Source organism: Corvus moneduloides, chromosome Z (assembly GCF_009650955.1).
Source record: "Corvus moneduloides isolate bCorMon1 chromosome Z, bCorMon1.pri, whole genome shotgun sequence".
Classification (NCBI taxonomy): domain Eukaryota; kingdom Metazoa; phylum Chordata; class Aves; order Passeriformes; family Corvidae; genus Corvus; species Corvus moneduloides.
In genome coordinates, this window is record NC_045511.1 from 38,100,291 (window position 1) to 38,117,767 (window position 17,477).

General features: G+C 38.4%; 1 long non-coding RNA gene across 1 annotated transcript; it reads right to left on the reverse strand.

Annotated features, from left to right (window-relative positions):
- Window positions 1-3,136: 3,136 nt before the first annotated feature.
- Window positions 3,137-17,234, reverse strand: LOC116438605. Its single transcript, XR_004237837.1, has 5 exons — window positions 17,057-17,234; window positions 7,414-7,554; window positions 6,808-6,953; window positions 6,232-6,350; window positions 3,137-5,228 (listed from the first exon to the last, which is right to left on the reverse strand). It is a non-coding gene; the product is annotated as an uncharacterized LOC116438605 (long non-coding RNA).
- Window positions 17,235-17,477: the final 243 nt, after the last annotated feature.

The following is a 17,477-nucleotide window of genomic DNA, read 5'->3' on the forward strand; positions in this document are numbered from 1 at the left end:
AATCTGGGAACCAAGATCTCAGAACTGGACTTAGAAAATAATAAAGTGATTCCATTCAGAATTAATTTTTTTAAAAAAATTGTAATTCTTTCTTTCAGCTTTCTTCAGCAAGTTCACCACATTTCCTACACTAGGAACTGATCTGTGAAGAAGTCATTATTTACTCTCTCTAGTTGAGGTTCTTACTCTATGTTTTGTCAAGGAAGAGGGTACATGTAGTGAAGACAGAATTTCTATTTCAAAACATTTTAAAAGTGTTGAGATATCAGGGTGCTGGGTGACATAAAACCACTGTGCCAGGTTTAATGAGGGAAGTATGTGTATGTTTTTAGTCAAATAAAGCTGTTGCTATTTTGAACTCAAAGTGGCATTTTGGATCAACTGTTTGTGAAAACCCTTTTGATAGCACTTGGAAGACTGTGTTTGGGGAGGTTCATGGAGTGTGCATTGGATCTCTGGCACACCCTGTGCCTGTTCTGGGCAATCAGTCCATCATCTCAACACCAGGGTGTTGAGGAAAAATCTCTGAAGCACCTAATTTAAAAAGCAAAATTCAGCATTGCTTTCACAGGACTCAAGAGTAAGTTTTGTCCTAATTTGATATGTCTAGTAAATTACAGGCTTGAATATGAGGGAGATTTAACATTTTATCTGAGTATTTGTCATGACCAAAGAATTCCAAACCAAAACATTATATTGTGTGAAAGAGAATGACCTGAAAAACGATTTCTTGAAAAGGTGTTCAGATTATGTACTAATCTCAGTTTTCACAAGAGCAATAATATGATACTTTTTTTCGAAAAGTGTACATTGCAGCTTCCAGAAGAGGACATACTGCCTGACACATCATTCTGTAATATATGCATTACATTCCATAAATGACTTAACTGTTTCTGACTCTTACTACTAGCAGCTATAAATTTTGAAAGATAACTTTCCTCAACTTAGCAATGTATTAGAGGTTTTATTCTCATGAGTTAGACTCTTGTGAGGATGTATTCATCATCTACCAAGAAGCAATACACACAAAACAAACACACTTGTTTATAATATTATAACATACACACAATAAATATATATATATATATGTATATATATATATATATCAACCATATAGCATTTAATTTGTAAATATTGCAAGTTTGGAAACATTTTTCTGAGGTTACTCTAAAATTATAGGAACATCAGTTAAGAGGAACTGTTCCAATTCTAAACCATGATTCACCATCTGCATTGATAATACAAAATGTTTTAATACTTGAAAGAAAGAAAATTACAACATCCATAATAAACATACTTTAGGAATAGTATTGAGGCTAATTCAAGTCATTCAGCCTTTGCTATTAAAATTTAAACAATTGTCTAGTAATGTGCTCGTTTTGGCTCGTTAAACCATGACAGTGATTTATCAAATTCTTTATGAATATTTGTTTTACCTTTGAGAACAGTAAGCGTAACTGGAATTACCACTGTTTTGCTCATGCTTTGCCTAATTTACAAGCCTTGTGCTTCTTCGATACTAAGTTTCTGTGGCTAAGTTTGATAGGGCAGATAAAAAACCCGGATCAGTGTCCCAGGACTAATTCGCTAGTCACAGCCTCTCTGGTGTTCCCAGTTGAGAAGAGACTGTCAATCATATGGAAATATAGAATGGTAATAACTTGAGAACTGAAAATTTTTGCAGGGAAAAAGTGACCATAATGACTCTCTGAAACATGAAGGTTAACAATGAATGCATTCTGTGTGTTGCCTTGTATACACTCCAGGCAAGGTGTATGTTTGCCACTGATACCACACAATAACAGTTGCAGAGATAGCTGAAAGTAGCCTATTTATTTATGAGGATCAGAAATAAAAAGTTCTAGTAGCGTTCCTGAGACTGTTTTGGTGTATGCATGGGTGAAAATCATGACTGTGTGATCTGCATGATTATGGTGATGTTGCAAGGGTTCAAGCCTTCAACAATCTTACCAAAAAGAAGAAAACTGGAAAGTGGGTGTCATTGGGTAAGTCTTCTTGACATACAGGCTTTTTTTTTTTTAGTCTGTGATATTCTTTCAACAATATCTGACAATTTGCCTTTTTGATAGAGGACCTGGTTAACTCTCCTCTAAAGGAAAGACAGTAGATATTTCCCATTGGACTTCACTGCTTGTGTAGGGTGGGGTCTGGCTTTGTAGGTGGCACATAAAACTCAGAGTGCCCTGTTTTGAACTGGTGAGCAGTCCCAGTGATATGATTTTATCTTGGGGGAAGTTTTCTCTTATTCCCACAAGCTCCATTTTAAGGATTGGGTGAACAAAGTAGGCTACACAAGCATGATTTATGGGGAATCTGGGATTCTTTGAGAAATCTCTAATTCCTTTTCTTAAGTGAATTGATGTAGTCATGTTTCATTGGCATGCAGTAGATGCAGCTGCATATAAGGGTTTTTTAGCTTTTTATGATATAAATACATGTGAAAATAACCCTTGAGAATTTCATATTTTTCCTAGGCACTCTGCTTAACAGACATGTTGTTTCACTAGTCAGAGCTCATAAGAGAACCTGCTGCTTGTGGGAATGATGTGAGTGAGGAGGTGTTAAGTAGGCAGATTCATCTCTGAGTAGTGGTTTGTTACTGCCAGTTTGTGCTTGAGGGAAGAGGTGACTTGACTTGCTATGTGGCAGTGACTGGTTGATTTTAATATCTGGCACCTGGAAATGACATCACAGGTAATAAATATTTCTAGATCATAGGCAGATATGGCATTGAATATGTTCGGGTTTGCAGTCATAATTAATAGCAACTTCTGAAAAACCTTTAGTGGGGAAGGAACCCTTTTTGCATATACACTGTCTGTGGGGATGTTAAATCTTTGATAAAATGAATCTTGATAAATCCTTGATAAATTTGCGGTTCAGAAATGCAAGCAAAATTCAATAAATATTTGGGCAAATCTACCTTGATGTAAAAGTAGATACCATCATTTTGACTTAAAGTTGGCAGAATAATCAAATAGTTTTATTAAACTAAGTTGCCTCAGGATCTAGTAAAAAAAAATCTACAGAAGGTAATATTTCACTTGAGATAAATAAAGCAAACAATGAAGCAAAGCAATGATGATAATTTAATTTATTGAGGGCCATGGCATAAGTCACTCATGGTTTAATTTTCACATACTAATCAAAAATTCGCTAAGATTGCCTCTGTGTCTGTCATTATAATATCATCATGTCTACTAAATTAATTCCTCATCCTTCTCTATTTAAAATTTCATCCCCTACCAATAGAAACCATGTTTATATTACACACAATTAATGGCACTTTTAAATCTGTATATAAGTATGTACATTTATAGTAAATATAATCAAGTACAATTTTAGACCTAGAAAATCCTAAAATAACTCAAGCTGCTTTACAACACTATCTTAAACTATTAGAACTGTATATTCAAGATCATATTAATTAATCATGAGCTAACTAATGTATGCTAAAGGACTAATATTGAGAGAACAAATTACTTTCATCTGTAATGCTTTAGTTGAGTGCTAACTTGAATAGTAGTCTGCATGAAGATACAGGCAGTACTGTGTCCTTGGTACATATTAATAGCTACAGATCCTGTGTTACCTGCTGGAAATAGGCAAGAGCTGTCATGGGAGCTCTGGAACTTCTAATTTATTGTTGAGTATTTATACTGCAGTGTCATACAGAGACTCAAACTATGGGAAAATACTTCCTTTCCAGTTGTCTCTAGATGTTTACCTTCCAAGGGGGCAGAAGGCTCACAAATGCTATGTTAATACAATGCTAGGATTGAAGTGGGTTTTAATTTCTGTAAGAGTGAAGATATAAACAAATACATTAAAATAAAACTTACTTTGCACTAAAGCAGTGTTATTATACTGCAAGTATTGTAAGAAAATAAGAGAGCAAATCTGCAAAATATCAGACTTAGCTTATGCAAATTTTCTATATGTTTATTCCAGCAAGAATTATAATCACTTGGTTATGTCCAAATCAAGCCTAATATAGTAAAGCACAGCTCTAGAAATCTCAGATTTATAGCTCAGAATATCTGCTTATATCTGCGGTGAATTTTTTCTGTTGAGCTTATATTAGCAAATTACAACTGTCACGTACTGAGAACTTACCATTTTACCATTAGTTCATCATGGGATCACCCACATATGCCATAACAGAAATACCCACAAAATAAGTTCTTGTAATAATAACTCAAAACTGCTGTGTTTGCTCATTCTTTATTTCCACAATATATATGTATTTTTTCATCTGTTCTCTTTCTATAATCAAAGACACTCATAATCTCATTTCCTCCTTTTCTTTAAGTTTCCTGTACACTGGATTTTTTAATAAAATAAGCACCACATAGGTCTGTGGCACAATTCTTCCATTAATGGAGGCCAATTGAACAAATGACTTTACAAAAGAACATTTCAACTTTCTGCCTGAAGACAAAATTCAAAACTGAGTTTTACGAAGTCAGCCATAATGTTCAACAGATTTCCTTCTGTGTTTGTGTTCATATCTCTCTAGTGAGCACTCCATGTTTCTCTAGCACAAAAAAGATGTGTCTGTGCTAGAACTAGGCAACACTTTGGACCTTTGTAGGCCTGGTCTTTTCTCCCCTATGCAAAGAAGAAAGAAGTCACTGGAAAAGGTATAAACACCTTTTCCTGATGTGTTCCTCTCATAACTTTCTGTTGGTTTTAACGGGATAGGAACTTGAACAAAGGTAAAGAATGGAGCTGATGTTTTCAAGCAGCATAGGAACAGAGTGGTAAGATTCCTTATCCTGCAACCTGCTGAGTGTACACTGTTGTCAGGAGCAAATAATTGCAAATGCGGTAGTTAATGGTTGGATTCATACACAGCTTTGGCATCTCATGACACTTCTTGCCCCTCTGTTTTTCCACTGCTTAGTACTTCATGAGATACATTCTTCAGTATAAGAGGGAATTAGTGAAACTGGCATCTCTATTATCTTTATGCTCCTGGATTTTCCATGTTTCCATGTTGGGATTTTTTCTCTTTCTCTCATACACTCTTTTCGTTGCCATTCATGCCTCCCTCGGAGTCAGGTGGGCTGCCTTGTCTCTCCGTAGCACAGGGGATGGTCTGCATTGTGACACCAGGAGAGCTTTTTTTTGTCTATCCAGACCTCTGCTGTTGCATGCAGATAGCACAATATCTGTGCCAATTGTCAACATCTTTCTGTTGGAAGCTAGAAAAGAGCATTGATTGCAGGTGTCAGAGCAGGTATTTGTAGATGGTTGTCCATTTGGTAACTGTTTTCTGTGGTGTGTGGCTGTGAGGAAACTGAACTTGATCAGTCAGGCAGAGTCCTTTCCAGTATTAAATTCTGGCTGGGGGAACTACTTTACCTTGACTTTCCCTTTTCATCCAGTGCCCACAATCTGATACACCTGATACATAATCTAATGGTCATCTTTTTCAGTCAGCCATGCTGACTGAATTTGAATTACACTTCTCGGTGTAAAAAAATCAGTTCCTGTGGATCTGGCTGCTGGACAAGTGGCACAGACTCTGAATGCTAAGGTAGAGGGAGTCACCTTGTCTCAGTTATGTCATATACCAGTATGAATCTATATCACTAATGTTGGGGAGGGAACTGAAATTCTCAAATAACCTGGGAATTTGATAGAAGTCCAAGAAGAAACCTTCTTGTTATGCATTTGTATTTTTCTTAAGCAAGACTAAAAATTGACAGCAATTTTGTGCATCTTCATTCACAATCAGTTATTCTTGAAAGTTTAACCAAAAAGAGTTAGTATTTAAAAGTACCCTTTCAGTGGAAAAGCATCACTCAATACTCTGCTGTTTTTGTAAAGGTAGTTGTTACTTCGCATGTGAGATCTCTGTTGGTTGTAATTCAGGGAGAATATGACAACATTACTTCTCCTAGTTTTCATTTTCCTGTTTCATGCCATGTATGATCTACTACTTACTGCTTAGCACGTAAGTATCAGTTTTGGTTGGCTGAAGAGTAGGTTGCAGCTGAGTTTTAGCAACCTCTGAACTGGCACATTAAGTGGCTGTGTTTTCAGAGATAAACTAGGAAGGCAAAAGGCATTGGAAGAGAGGGATTAAAATAAGGTGTACTCTTAGGGCCTAAATGGGCTCAGCACTGGAGATGAGTGACCTGTTTCTGTTTGACTGGACTACTTTACTGTAAAAATGAAGGTGTTATTTGCAGTGAGACTTACCATAGCTCTTTAAAATTTTATGACTGCCCGTGCAGTCCTTCTTAAGCGTTCCCAGGATAAACAAATCAGCCACAGGGATGTTCTTGGCATTTCGCAGCCTGACCTTTTGACTGTTATAACTGTGTAAGATAAAGAAAAATTGTAATAACATAGCAGATCAGCATGTTTCACCTAAGTGTTGCTTCCATTTTTCTTCATTTTTAATTCTACTGAAAGTTTAAATGTGACAGTGATGGCTCATGGGATACTTCTGGCAGTCCATTATAGAGTGGCCTTTGGCTTTTTGGTTACTTCAGAGTGTGGAACTTTCCACTGATAATTTGCTGGTTTGACTTTCCATGAATACAGAGAAACAGAGTGACATTTATGAATACCTACCCACTAATTCATTCAAATATCCTGGTTCATACACCACTACTATTCACAGTAACCATGAGTCCCTGATTTATGAGGCATTACAATGCCTCATTTCAAAGCATGCAGCTTTACGTAAATAACTTTAATTTTTTATTTCATGCTCATATATATCCCTAAGTTCCTATATGGTAGTAGAACTTGAAAGATGCCTCTATTTACCTTAGTTCATGTGTTGATTATAGCCACCAGATAGCTCTTACTCTGCTTGTTCAGTAAAGCACACTTATCTTGGCTATAGCAATAGTCTGTTTTTTCAAAGCAATCAAGGTTTCCAGCAATCTTCTGGTTTAATTTTGTTGTGTAAACTGAAATTAACAGATTGAAAATAGAATTACAAGTTCCAAACCCAGGAAAACATAAAAGTAATAACCACTCATTTGGCCAAGATTTTACTTTCTTTTTTCTATAAGAGTACGCCAGGTTGCTTCTCTAGGTAAAATGACTTTTCCCAGCTTTTTAGATTGAAACCTAAGAGGAAGACTGAGAATCCTCTCCTTTTCCCCAGTTTACAGGGAATGTTAATAGAGTCTGAGCTGTGGAGTCTTCCTTACTAACAGCGATGCAAACCTTTTAAGAACTTGGGCAAAAGACTGACATAAGAGGGCTGGCAGTATAAGAAAAAACCCCACAAACCACAAACAAACAAACATCTGAAACAGAATCTAAAGTAGAAACTGAATGGCAGTGAGAGCTGTCACCTCAGACAAGTTTCACAGCATGCTCTTTAGTGACTGTACAAAATTACAGGCAAAGACCACAACCTACCAGATTTTCTCGCCAGAGAAGGAGGAAACAATACATCACACAAGAGCTATTCAGCCGGCAGGACACCAAAGCTCATTCAAAAGTAAGTAAGAGTTATCCCAACAGTTGCAGTGCATGTCCTCCTGCAGTCAAAACTCAGATCTAGAAAACAGAGAATTGCATTTCCAAAACAAGTGTTCAAAATCAGATTTTAAATACATCCTAGTATAGAGGTGGCCTGGTATTTTGTCAGTGAGACACCCATTTCACTGACTTAGGTTATTCATTCACTCTCCTTATTTTAGAGAAAAGTTATTTTTCATTTGTATCTCTTTCTTTTTTGCTTCATATCTCTTCAGAGCTCTTTTTTATTCAGACCATCAAGCAACAAAACACTTTACCTTTTCCCTCTTGTTGATATGCTCTCCCAGCATATCAGTACATTATTATTCAGATTCTGTCAGCCTCTAAGAACCATTCCTAGCTTGGTTTTAAGAAGGACAGGGCAGCTGTGACCAGGGTCTGAAGATAAGTAGCTCATGGAACATGGGCTAAAAATGTGTGCACGGCATTGTGCAGAAACCCTGTATCGTCCTGCCACAGTCCTAAGTAAAAAGTGCCAGTCAGCTTTGTAAGGCTTTCCACAAGACCAGCAAGAAAGGTGGCACATTGGAGTTTAACTTCTTCCTTTAGAATCCCCAATCTTTCTTTTCATTAAAAAGTAATGCCATACATTCCCCAAGCCATTTTAGATAGCAATGCTTTTATAAAAAGCATTCAAACAAAAGGAGTTCAGTGGGAAGCAAGAACACACTTGCTAAATATTTGTGTAATTAATGTAAAATCAGGACACACAAATTTGCTGACAAGATAATTTAACTTTGAGTAGAGGATATAATCTCTACCAACAGGGTATACCTGCAGCAAAATTCATTTACATTAAGCAAAATAACCACAGCTCATGCCCACTCAGAAATTTTGGACTTATTCAGACAGGCCTTTGTGTATGGAACTTGCATTCCCTGGCACTAATATTAATATAGTAAAGTGAATTAAATATGTGTTATTAGTTGGAAATGATGAGATTATTGCTGAAAAAAAGAAAAGTGGAACAGCACAGGCCTTTGCCAGGTCTAAAACTACTTGTTTTAGATTGCAGACAAGAAAAAGCTAAATTAGTGAAAGAAACAAAAATGGGCTAAATGTGAGAACAGGGTTTATTTTACTTTAAATGAATCATTAAGCATTCGTAGATCTGAAAGTTGCCGAAAAAGCAATCAGTGGGTTTCTTCATTGCCACAGCAGCCTATGGCTCGTTTGCAGCTTTTGTCTTTAAGAAGAATGCAGGTCAAGAAATCTATCTGTTGCTTAACTCTGTTTTCATTTTTAACTTTAAGTGTGGTTCATCCAATTTATGATTCTGTGTGAAAAGATCAAATGACACTGTATAAATGTCAGAATTGGGTTATAAGCCAAACAACTATGGTATGATGTAGGATATGCAGAGGCTATTGGCTGAGCTAAGATTTGGTTTAAGATTTGGTGCTCACTGCAGCCTTCAAGTTATTTGCAGAACTGTGACCCTAAAAGCTTCAGACAGATTGGAGTTATTCGTCAAAAGCTTAAGTAGCCCCAGGTTTGTAGCTGAAAAGTTTTCAAACTGTTAAAATCTGGCATGGGGGTATGTCGCGGTTTGACACTGGTTAAGAACCGGGCACTTACAAAAAAACCATTTACTTATTTTCCTCTACTATAGTTGAGCAGAAGAGGGGGAATTGAAAACTTCATTTTCATGAGTTAAGGATTACTGAAAAAAACTTTAAGGCAAAACAGGTTCAAAACTTAAACAGTATAAAGAAGATTTATTATTAACAGAATTAAAAGTAAAAAGGGTAATGAGAACAAAAGTGAACTTTCCGAACACCTTTTTTTCCCAGTCCCTCCCTCTTTCCACCAACCGCGCAAGGAAACAAAACATGGGGTTTTGGTCAGTATTTCACTTCTTAAAAATCTTTCTTCAGTATGCTTAAGGAAGAGAGTTTCTTCTGCTGTGCTGTGGGATCCTTCCCATGGGAGATAGTTCTCTGTGAACTTTTCTAGTGTGGTTTTAACTTTCACAGGCAGCAGTCCCTCCTGAACATGCTGCAACGTGAGTCCCTCCCACGGGCCAAGCAGTCTTTCCACAACTGCCTAGCGTGGACCATTTTAGTTCATGGCGTTTAGTCTTTTAAGGATGAGCTGTTCTAGTTTGGAGGCGAAGGCTCTCTTCCTCTGTCTCTAAAAGCAAGGGTCATCTCCCTCTGTCCAGGTTCCTCACTAGATTACAGCTTTTCAGCATCCATGCACTCCAGCGTGAGTACTCTTCTTCACGTGCTGTGCATGGATCTCTGCACCCCCCCATGCACCTCATGAATTACAGGGAAACAGTTTGTTGTATTATAGTCCTCACCATGGCTCACAGGAAAATCTCAGCTCCAGGGCTTGGAGCACCTCCTCCCTCTCCTTTTTTTCACTGACCTCGGTGTTACCATGTTGGTTCTCCTCACGTGTCTTCCCTTTCTCCTTGTCTCTGACTTGGGAGAGAATTGGTGTCTGCAAGCTTCATTTGGTGTCAGGTTCTATAAATTGAAAAGTTTTTATAGAGGTCTACAGTGCTGAAAGGTTGATCCTGTCTGGGTTCTGTATCGGGCAATTGCTCGCCATGCCCCTTGCTGCTGGCCGTGGTCTCCGTTGGCACCACGCGGGCCACGCCGGCCACCGGCTCCACTCAGCGCCTCTTCTTCATGCAGGGCGCTGAAAAAGAAAAAGTTGCTGCTGCCCCTGCCCTTCTGCCCGCAGCATAGGTGGTTAAAAGCAGCTAAGCAAGTGAAGTTAATTGCGAGCCATGCTGAGGTGTCAGCGGCTGCAGCACCCCGGCCACACGGGTGCTCCCAGTGCTGGTCCCAGCCGCACAGCCTCGGCTGCCCATGGCACCGGGATGCCGCCCCGCAGCACGGCCCCAGCCGCCGCGGCGGGAAGGGCCCAGTGGCCCTCTCCGGGAAGAGTCCCGGGGACTCCTCGCCACGCCTCCGAGGGGAGCAAGAAAAGAGTGCTTCCCATGCTTTTTCTTTTCTTAAATATGTCATCACAGAGGTATTACCAACTTGTCTAATTGGGCCAGTAACCTGCCCATTGTCAAAGCCTTCAGTGATTGGCTCTGTGCCGGACACAGAAGTTTCAAGCAGCTCTTCCCACCCACTAAAACCTAGACTGTTTTTAAAGTAGCACAGGGTGATGTTCTGTCTCACAGCAGTTCTAACTGTTCAGCTAGCTTTGTGTGACCAGACCAAAGAAGTTCCCATGCGATGCTGTGAGAGGTGGGAGCAGGTATCTCAAAGCCAGCTTTAGATGGGGGCTCTCAGGAGTCAGTGCTTTAACAGGAGGTATGCCTGAGTGGAAGTAGGACTGGGAACTCAAGGTCTTTTGCCTTGAGTGCTGAAACTCCTGACTAAAACATCTACTTAAGGGTTTTGGTACGTCAATTAGAATTCCCTGTGGAAGGTTGCTTCTACATGACAAAAAATGGGAGGAGTGGCAGGGACTTCTTAAATTAACCAATCATTTCTGGGTTTGAAAAAGTCAAACAGTAAGAATGTCTCACTGGTTTTTTAAATTCTAACTATGCAATATTATTGCCTTTGTAATACTTTAATATTATCCTGGTATTACTAAGGAAATAATATTGTATACCTTGATAAATTATGGTTAAATATGAATGTTTTCAAGTTTAGGAGCTGGAGATTGTATTACATAAAGTTGCTACATAAAAATCAAGAAAAACAAAGTTCCTGTGAAGGATTGCAAAAATGTATTTTAAAAGACAGTGTTATCGTTGGAGAAACTATCTGTATATTTCTTGCATGAGACTTTCACAGCTGTTGTGAACATTTCCTTTCATAAGCTGGACTGGTTCCTGTTCTTAAGTAGTGCAATAATGTTTTTCTTACGTTCTTGTTTTCCTGTTTGCCTGTTTCCCCTTTTCACTTTTCCCCTTCTCAATATATAATTTGTTATATGATTTAATCTCATTGTTTTGTTTCTAAAAGCACTTCTCCATTAAATTTCAAATTGAAGTATTCCCCAAAATACCATTAAAAAACACTTGCATTAAACTGGTTTAATGCTCAAATACTTCATAAAGAAGCAGCCACATACATCTTTTTCTCCCTCAAAACCTGTTCTGTCTGCTCTGTGAGATCCCAGGATCTTATTAATCTGTAGGTGTCAGTCTTGACCCAGCTCTTTAAGTTCTTTTCACCTATGAATACCTTTTGCTTGCAGCCATCCACATACATAAAGGTTAAATGGATATGGAGAGACATATCATATCCCGTGTAAATCAGAACAGAAGTATCCTTTTGGCTGGATACAAGACAATGGATATTAGACCTCAGAGTTTTTGTCTGTAGAGCAGTCATCTCCCAACTGGCATTGCTGCACCCCATGGGATACACAAGACAAGACACTGTGGTGCAGGAAGAAAGCATATTTCTATCATTAAATAATAAAATAAAGTAAAATTTTACAATATTGTTTATCTTTATGTCATAAATTTTTCATTTCTATTTTGTGTATATTTTATTACTGTGTCTAACATTAATATAATATTACCTGTATATAATTAATAAATAAGCATACAAATACTGGAGTGAATACTCAAGAACTTTTGACTTATATGAGTGCATAACAAAAAAATATTTAGAGACCTCTGCTCTAGACCATCTAGTTCACCTTGAGCACTGCACAGCTATTGCATCTGTAAAGAATAAAATACATGTATAATGCCTTACTAAGGCCTGTATCTGTGGCATGAAAGAGAAATCCTTTTAGTCATGATAAAAGCAGTTATCTTCTTTCCCCTATAAAAATAAACTTAATCAACTTCCAGTTGTGCCTAGAGTTTCACAGTGCTTGCTCATCCTTTGCAATTAAGACATGGTGGAGGCTGAGGACAAGATGTTTTGACTCCTGTCTCATAGGGTTCATGTCACAAAACACACATGAGGCCTACTTAATTGGCTTTGGTATTCAGCCTGTAAATGGCTGAACCCGCAATCTGGGTTTGCGAACAGAAGGAAGCACTGAATGTACAAGGACAGTTTGCTGATTGTTCTTTATGTAAGCTGGAAGAGTTAGGGATGTGTTACTTGGCAGTCTCACACAATTTGTGCAGTGAAATTTTTTTTTCAACTCAATATGTGTAATTCTTGCCGGTTATTTTTCATTTTTTCCCCCCAAAACTAATTTTTAATTTTTTTTCTCTCCTTAAGGTGATATATTCAACACACATTAGAAAAAACACCATTCACAGATCAACATTGGACTTTACCGTGCAAAGAGGTAAAGGTGAATAACTGACAGTAAAGTTTTGAATGGCAGTGGAAGCATTGCAGCAGCTCATCTGTATACACACGAGCATTGCAGGAGCTAATCTGTAAAACCAGGGGCACCTTTATACGCCTCTTTTTTTCTGTTTTCTCTTAATCTCAGACTGTGAACTGTGTAGGATAAGGACTGTTTTTTCTTTTCTTTCTGTACAATGCCAATAATTACTTCTATGAAATCATGCCCTTCATCCTAAACAACTGCAGTACTAAAAATAATAATCACAGCCATCACCAGCCAACAGCAGAACTTAAGGATGTCAAATGCAGAACGTCTAGTCGTGTACTGCTGAACCACTGGAAACTGTCTGAAAGCAAGCAGACAGGGAAGACAGATGCAGAGATCAGTGTGTGTGAAGTATTCATTGAGTACAAGCAGAGACCTCAGGATAATGAATGCACCATTTCCACTAGGATTTAAATAATCATTTTATATTAGCAGTAGATTTGAAATACAGTGTCAGTTTCTTGTCTACTGGTATAGATGGAGAGAGCCGACCTTTACTTGGTCACCATCAGTGCTGAGCTTCACTACCACTTTCCAAGGGACAGACACATGAAGCTGCCCAGATCGGTCTCTTCTGCCTCCGGAGGGCTGCCAGGCTCTGGTTCTGCAGTGGTTTGTCATAAATAAGCATTGCCATCTGATGGCAGAGCCTTGGTACTGCACATTCTCTTTGCCTAGAGCAAGCCGGCAATAAACCAAGTGTTTTTTTCACAAAAATATAGTGTCTGTGACACCTGATTTCATTTTTTTTTTTTCTGACACCATTTTATGATGATTTCCCTGAGAGGCTGTGGAATCTCCCTCGGTGGGGATATTCAGGACATCTGGACACAATCCTGTGCCTTGTGCGCTGGGATAACCCTGCTTGAGCCGGAAGGTTGGATCACATGACCCACTGTGGTCCCTTCCAACCTAACCGGTTCTGTGATTCTGTGATTTCCTCTGAGTCACGCTAAAAAAGTGCTTCTCTAGCCATATCCTTGGTATCCTTGTTGACTTCTCTCTGTGTTCGTGCTGCTTCCCTCAGATTCGCAGAAAGAGAAACCCCTGCCTTATAATATAACAGGCTCCTAGGGTGGCAGAGTCATATCTTGCAATGCACTAGTGTTTAAGTTATGGCTTCCTATTAGGTTATTGATCAGAAAAACAGCTGGACCACTACAGCAACAGACAGGGGTGCACCTTCTAGCACCCCTTGTCCACATAAGGAAGGGAAAGTGTGCAGGCCAGGCTCACACCTTCTTCTAAGCAGCACCTCTAGCTGCTACTGCAGCAGGTGAACCCTGAGCTAAGTATGTTCCTCAGCTCTCATACCTCGATTCTAAAATCAAATGGGAACCAGTATGCCTGGATCCTGGAGGTTGAGAAAATGGAAATATTTTTCCCAGTGATCAAAAGCCTGATTCTGACATTGCCATTTAGATTGAATTCTTCCTGTCTTGACACACACTGTGTTTTGGGTATCAGCCTTGTGTTGTGTGATGAATGAGCACTGGGACCACGTAAGGAAAGGGCTGGAGTTTAGCCTATGCAACTCTTTCACCTGTGTGCAAGTCATGAAATCGAATCTCGAGTGGTCTTAAAAATTAGGCTTTTCATTTCAACCTGTGCATCTACTCATGAATGCGTGAATTTGATTTTACAATAGATCATTTGATCAGAACAAAAGCCTATAATGTTAAGAAAAAATTGCTCGATGTGCATCTCAAGCAAGGGTGATGACTGCCTTTTCTGTATCGCACTATCACCTACAAGATTCAGTTGTGGACTAGCACTAAACGGCCATGTGGGTGTGATACTCTCATTGTCAATGTTTCTGCTACTACTGCCATCAGTAAGGAAAGTCTATTTGCAGCAATGATGGGAAGTTTTAAGATGAAATCTGACTTTAGAACTGGATTTTATAGTTATCCTAATAACTAGTTAATGTAAGAGGATTTTGAGCTGCTGTTTATTAATCCTATCACAATCAAATTGACTCCTTAGCAATGTAAAGTATGCTTTCTACCCACCTCTCATTCCTGTTTTTAAAGTCATACCACCTTGCAGTAATGTCCTAGCTGTATGTGTTGAACTTCCTTGTTCTCCAGAGCTGGCCCAGTACGTGCTTGGTATGTCCCTTCTCTACTTCCTTCTATACTGTTCACAGTTGTATCATCAAAGAAATATCAAGTTACTAGAGCAAAAGAAAATACACGCAAACGTAATTCGTGTATATTTGAGTTAAATACTTCATTTTCCCATTTTCCTTCATTCTTTCTCAAACTGACTGAATTCCCAAAGTAACCAGTCAGCTTTTCATGCAGGTACAATTTTTCTCTGTGGCACAGGATAAAGTTTTTTTCTTTGATTTTCTTTACCTGCCTCCCTACATCACAACATGATTATAAGTATTAGCTAATGCTTATTCAGAATTCAGAAGCTGTGGAAAACTATGCAAACTATGGATAAAATGGATTTTTAAGATGTAGTAGTTATCAGTAATTTTAAATAGGTTTATTGACTGTACTTCAGGCATGGAACAGAATACTTAAAATAAACATGAACAGGGAATGACCGTTTAATCTGTCACTCATTCATTTGTTGGCCATATTTTTCAGCACTTACAAAATATGTGTATTTTGTGGATATTATGTTGCATTTCTGCATCATGCTCTATAGGATATGTATCACTACCAGAAGAGTTCAGATCAGACCTTCCTCACACTGTCGATAAACCTGGAAAAGCCAACCACTCTCTCTTCTGGACCTTTATGTAGGAAAACCATTTTAGTTGTGCTGATCAATACAAATTATCTAGAAATTCTGAATTGAATCATGTACAGTTAAAATTACGATTGCTAAAAAATGATGGGTTGGACCATCACAGCTGAATCTCTGTGATACTGTCCATGTAAAGCCTCCTGAAGAAGAGAATCTAGAAAACCCGTACATATTATACTTGGAAATACCACAATATAAATAGGTATTTGACCCAGCAAATAAATCTGCAAGGACATTAATGGAAAACCTCTCCCAGAAATCTAACCTAGGATTAGGCTCTGAGAATGGAATTTGACCATTTATACCAAGTGTTCTTCCTCTGTCACCCTTGAATTTTGCAGGTTTACAGCTTAAATGTAAAAAACAAGTTTTTTTTCCATTGGTTGTTACATAGACAAATTGCATCATGTAGTCATGACATCATGTCACTCAGTATTGACAGAAATTATGTATTTCTGCAAAGGGAACTGTTAGAACTACATAACTATAACTCCACTTTAATTACCTTCTTAGCTTAGTTTTGAAATCTCATCTCACAGCACTGAAATCTCTGTCTGGTTTTAACAGTGGTTTTGGGGTTTCTTTCTGGTTTTCTGGTTTGGTTTGGGTTTTTGGTTTTTTGTTTTTTGGGTTTTTTTTACATAGACTTGGTGTGGTTATTTAAAACAGTTTTAGTTTGTACATTTTACAAGGTGAGAAGTGGTAGCAAATGCAATGCTTATATTGAATATCTTTGTTCTCTTTGCCTAGTACAATCTTGTGGATAAGTAAAAAATACAGAGATTTAAAACTTGTGGTTCAATATTTGTATTTCAGAGGCATATAGACTTCCTTTCCAGGATCTACTGCCTGCACATTAAGTGCTTTGTCCCGCTCCAGAAAACTGCAAAGGTACTCTCACATAAGCTGATCTCACACTGAAATGCTGACAGTGTTCCCACTCCCACAAGAGGGCACCAGGCACGGGAAAATCCCTTCACATTAATTGATATCAATCTCATAGTTCAATTCTACTTATTAATCAGTCATAATAATATAATGCATAATATCAAATGAAGCCCCTTTTACATCTACGATGTGAAGAAATTATTTTTTAGCAAATTTTCACTCATAATAACCTAAGTTTAAACATCAATTGATGCCATTTTTCGTATTTCACCTGTGTCCAGAGATGTGAAGTGCTTTGTTATGTGTGAACCCTTTCCCACATAGGAAATTCACATAGGCAAAAATGAAGCACTTTCTGAAGCAAAGAAGGCAGCAGAATGATTGTACATCTTCCTGATTTCCTGTGTGCAGTTCCCCTTTTCCCCCTGACCCACCTCTTGCAGCACCCAGGATGACCTGCCTCAGTCATCCCCTTCGAACTGCTCCAGCCCTAATCATCTTGGCACCACACGGTAGAGAGCATCTGCACTGGTGGCATGACATTGTCTTGCAAATGATCTCAGTGTGACTTGCTGGATCTTACCCTCTGTCCACCCAACCAGCACGAAACTTCTGCAGTTGTGAGACTTCTGCACACAGAAAGTCTTCCTCAGCAAAAGTGGGATCTAAAGCTGTCTTTCCCACATGGACATTCTTCAGAGGGGGAAAAAAGTCCTTTTTATATAGGATAGGGAAGAGTTTCCCTCCTATTTTCTTAATGGCTGTCATTTGAACCTACAAGAGGCAACCTTTACAATGAAGGATTTCTCATCAGTGTTTGTCTTATTTTCAAAATAATTACACAATTGGGGTTCTATGTGCCAGGGAAATGTTTGTTTCAAAGTAGTTACGTGGATTTGTAATCTTACAGTTTTAAAACTGCTGTGAACTGTGTCTAGTTGACGTCATCTGTACACAAACAAGTCCGTGTTTTCTTCTGTATAAAGTGAGCTGTTTCAGCAATG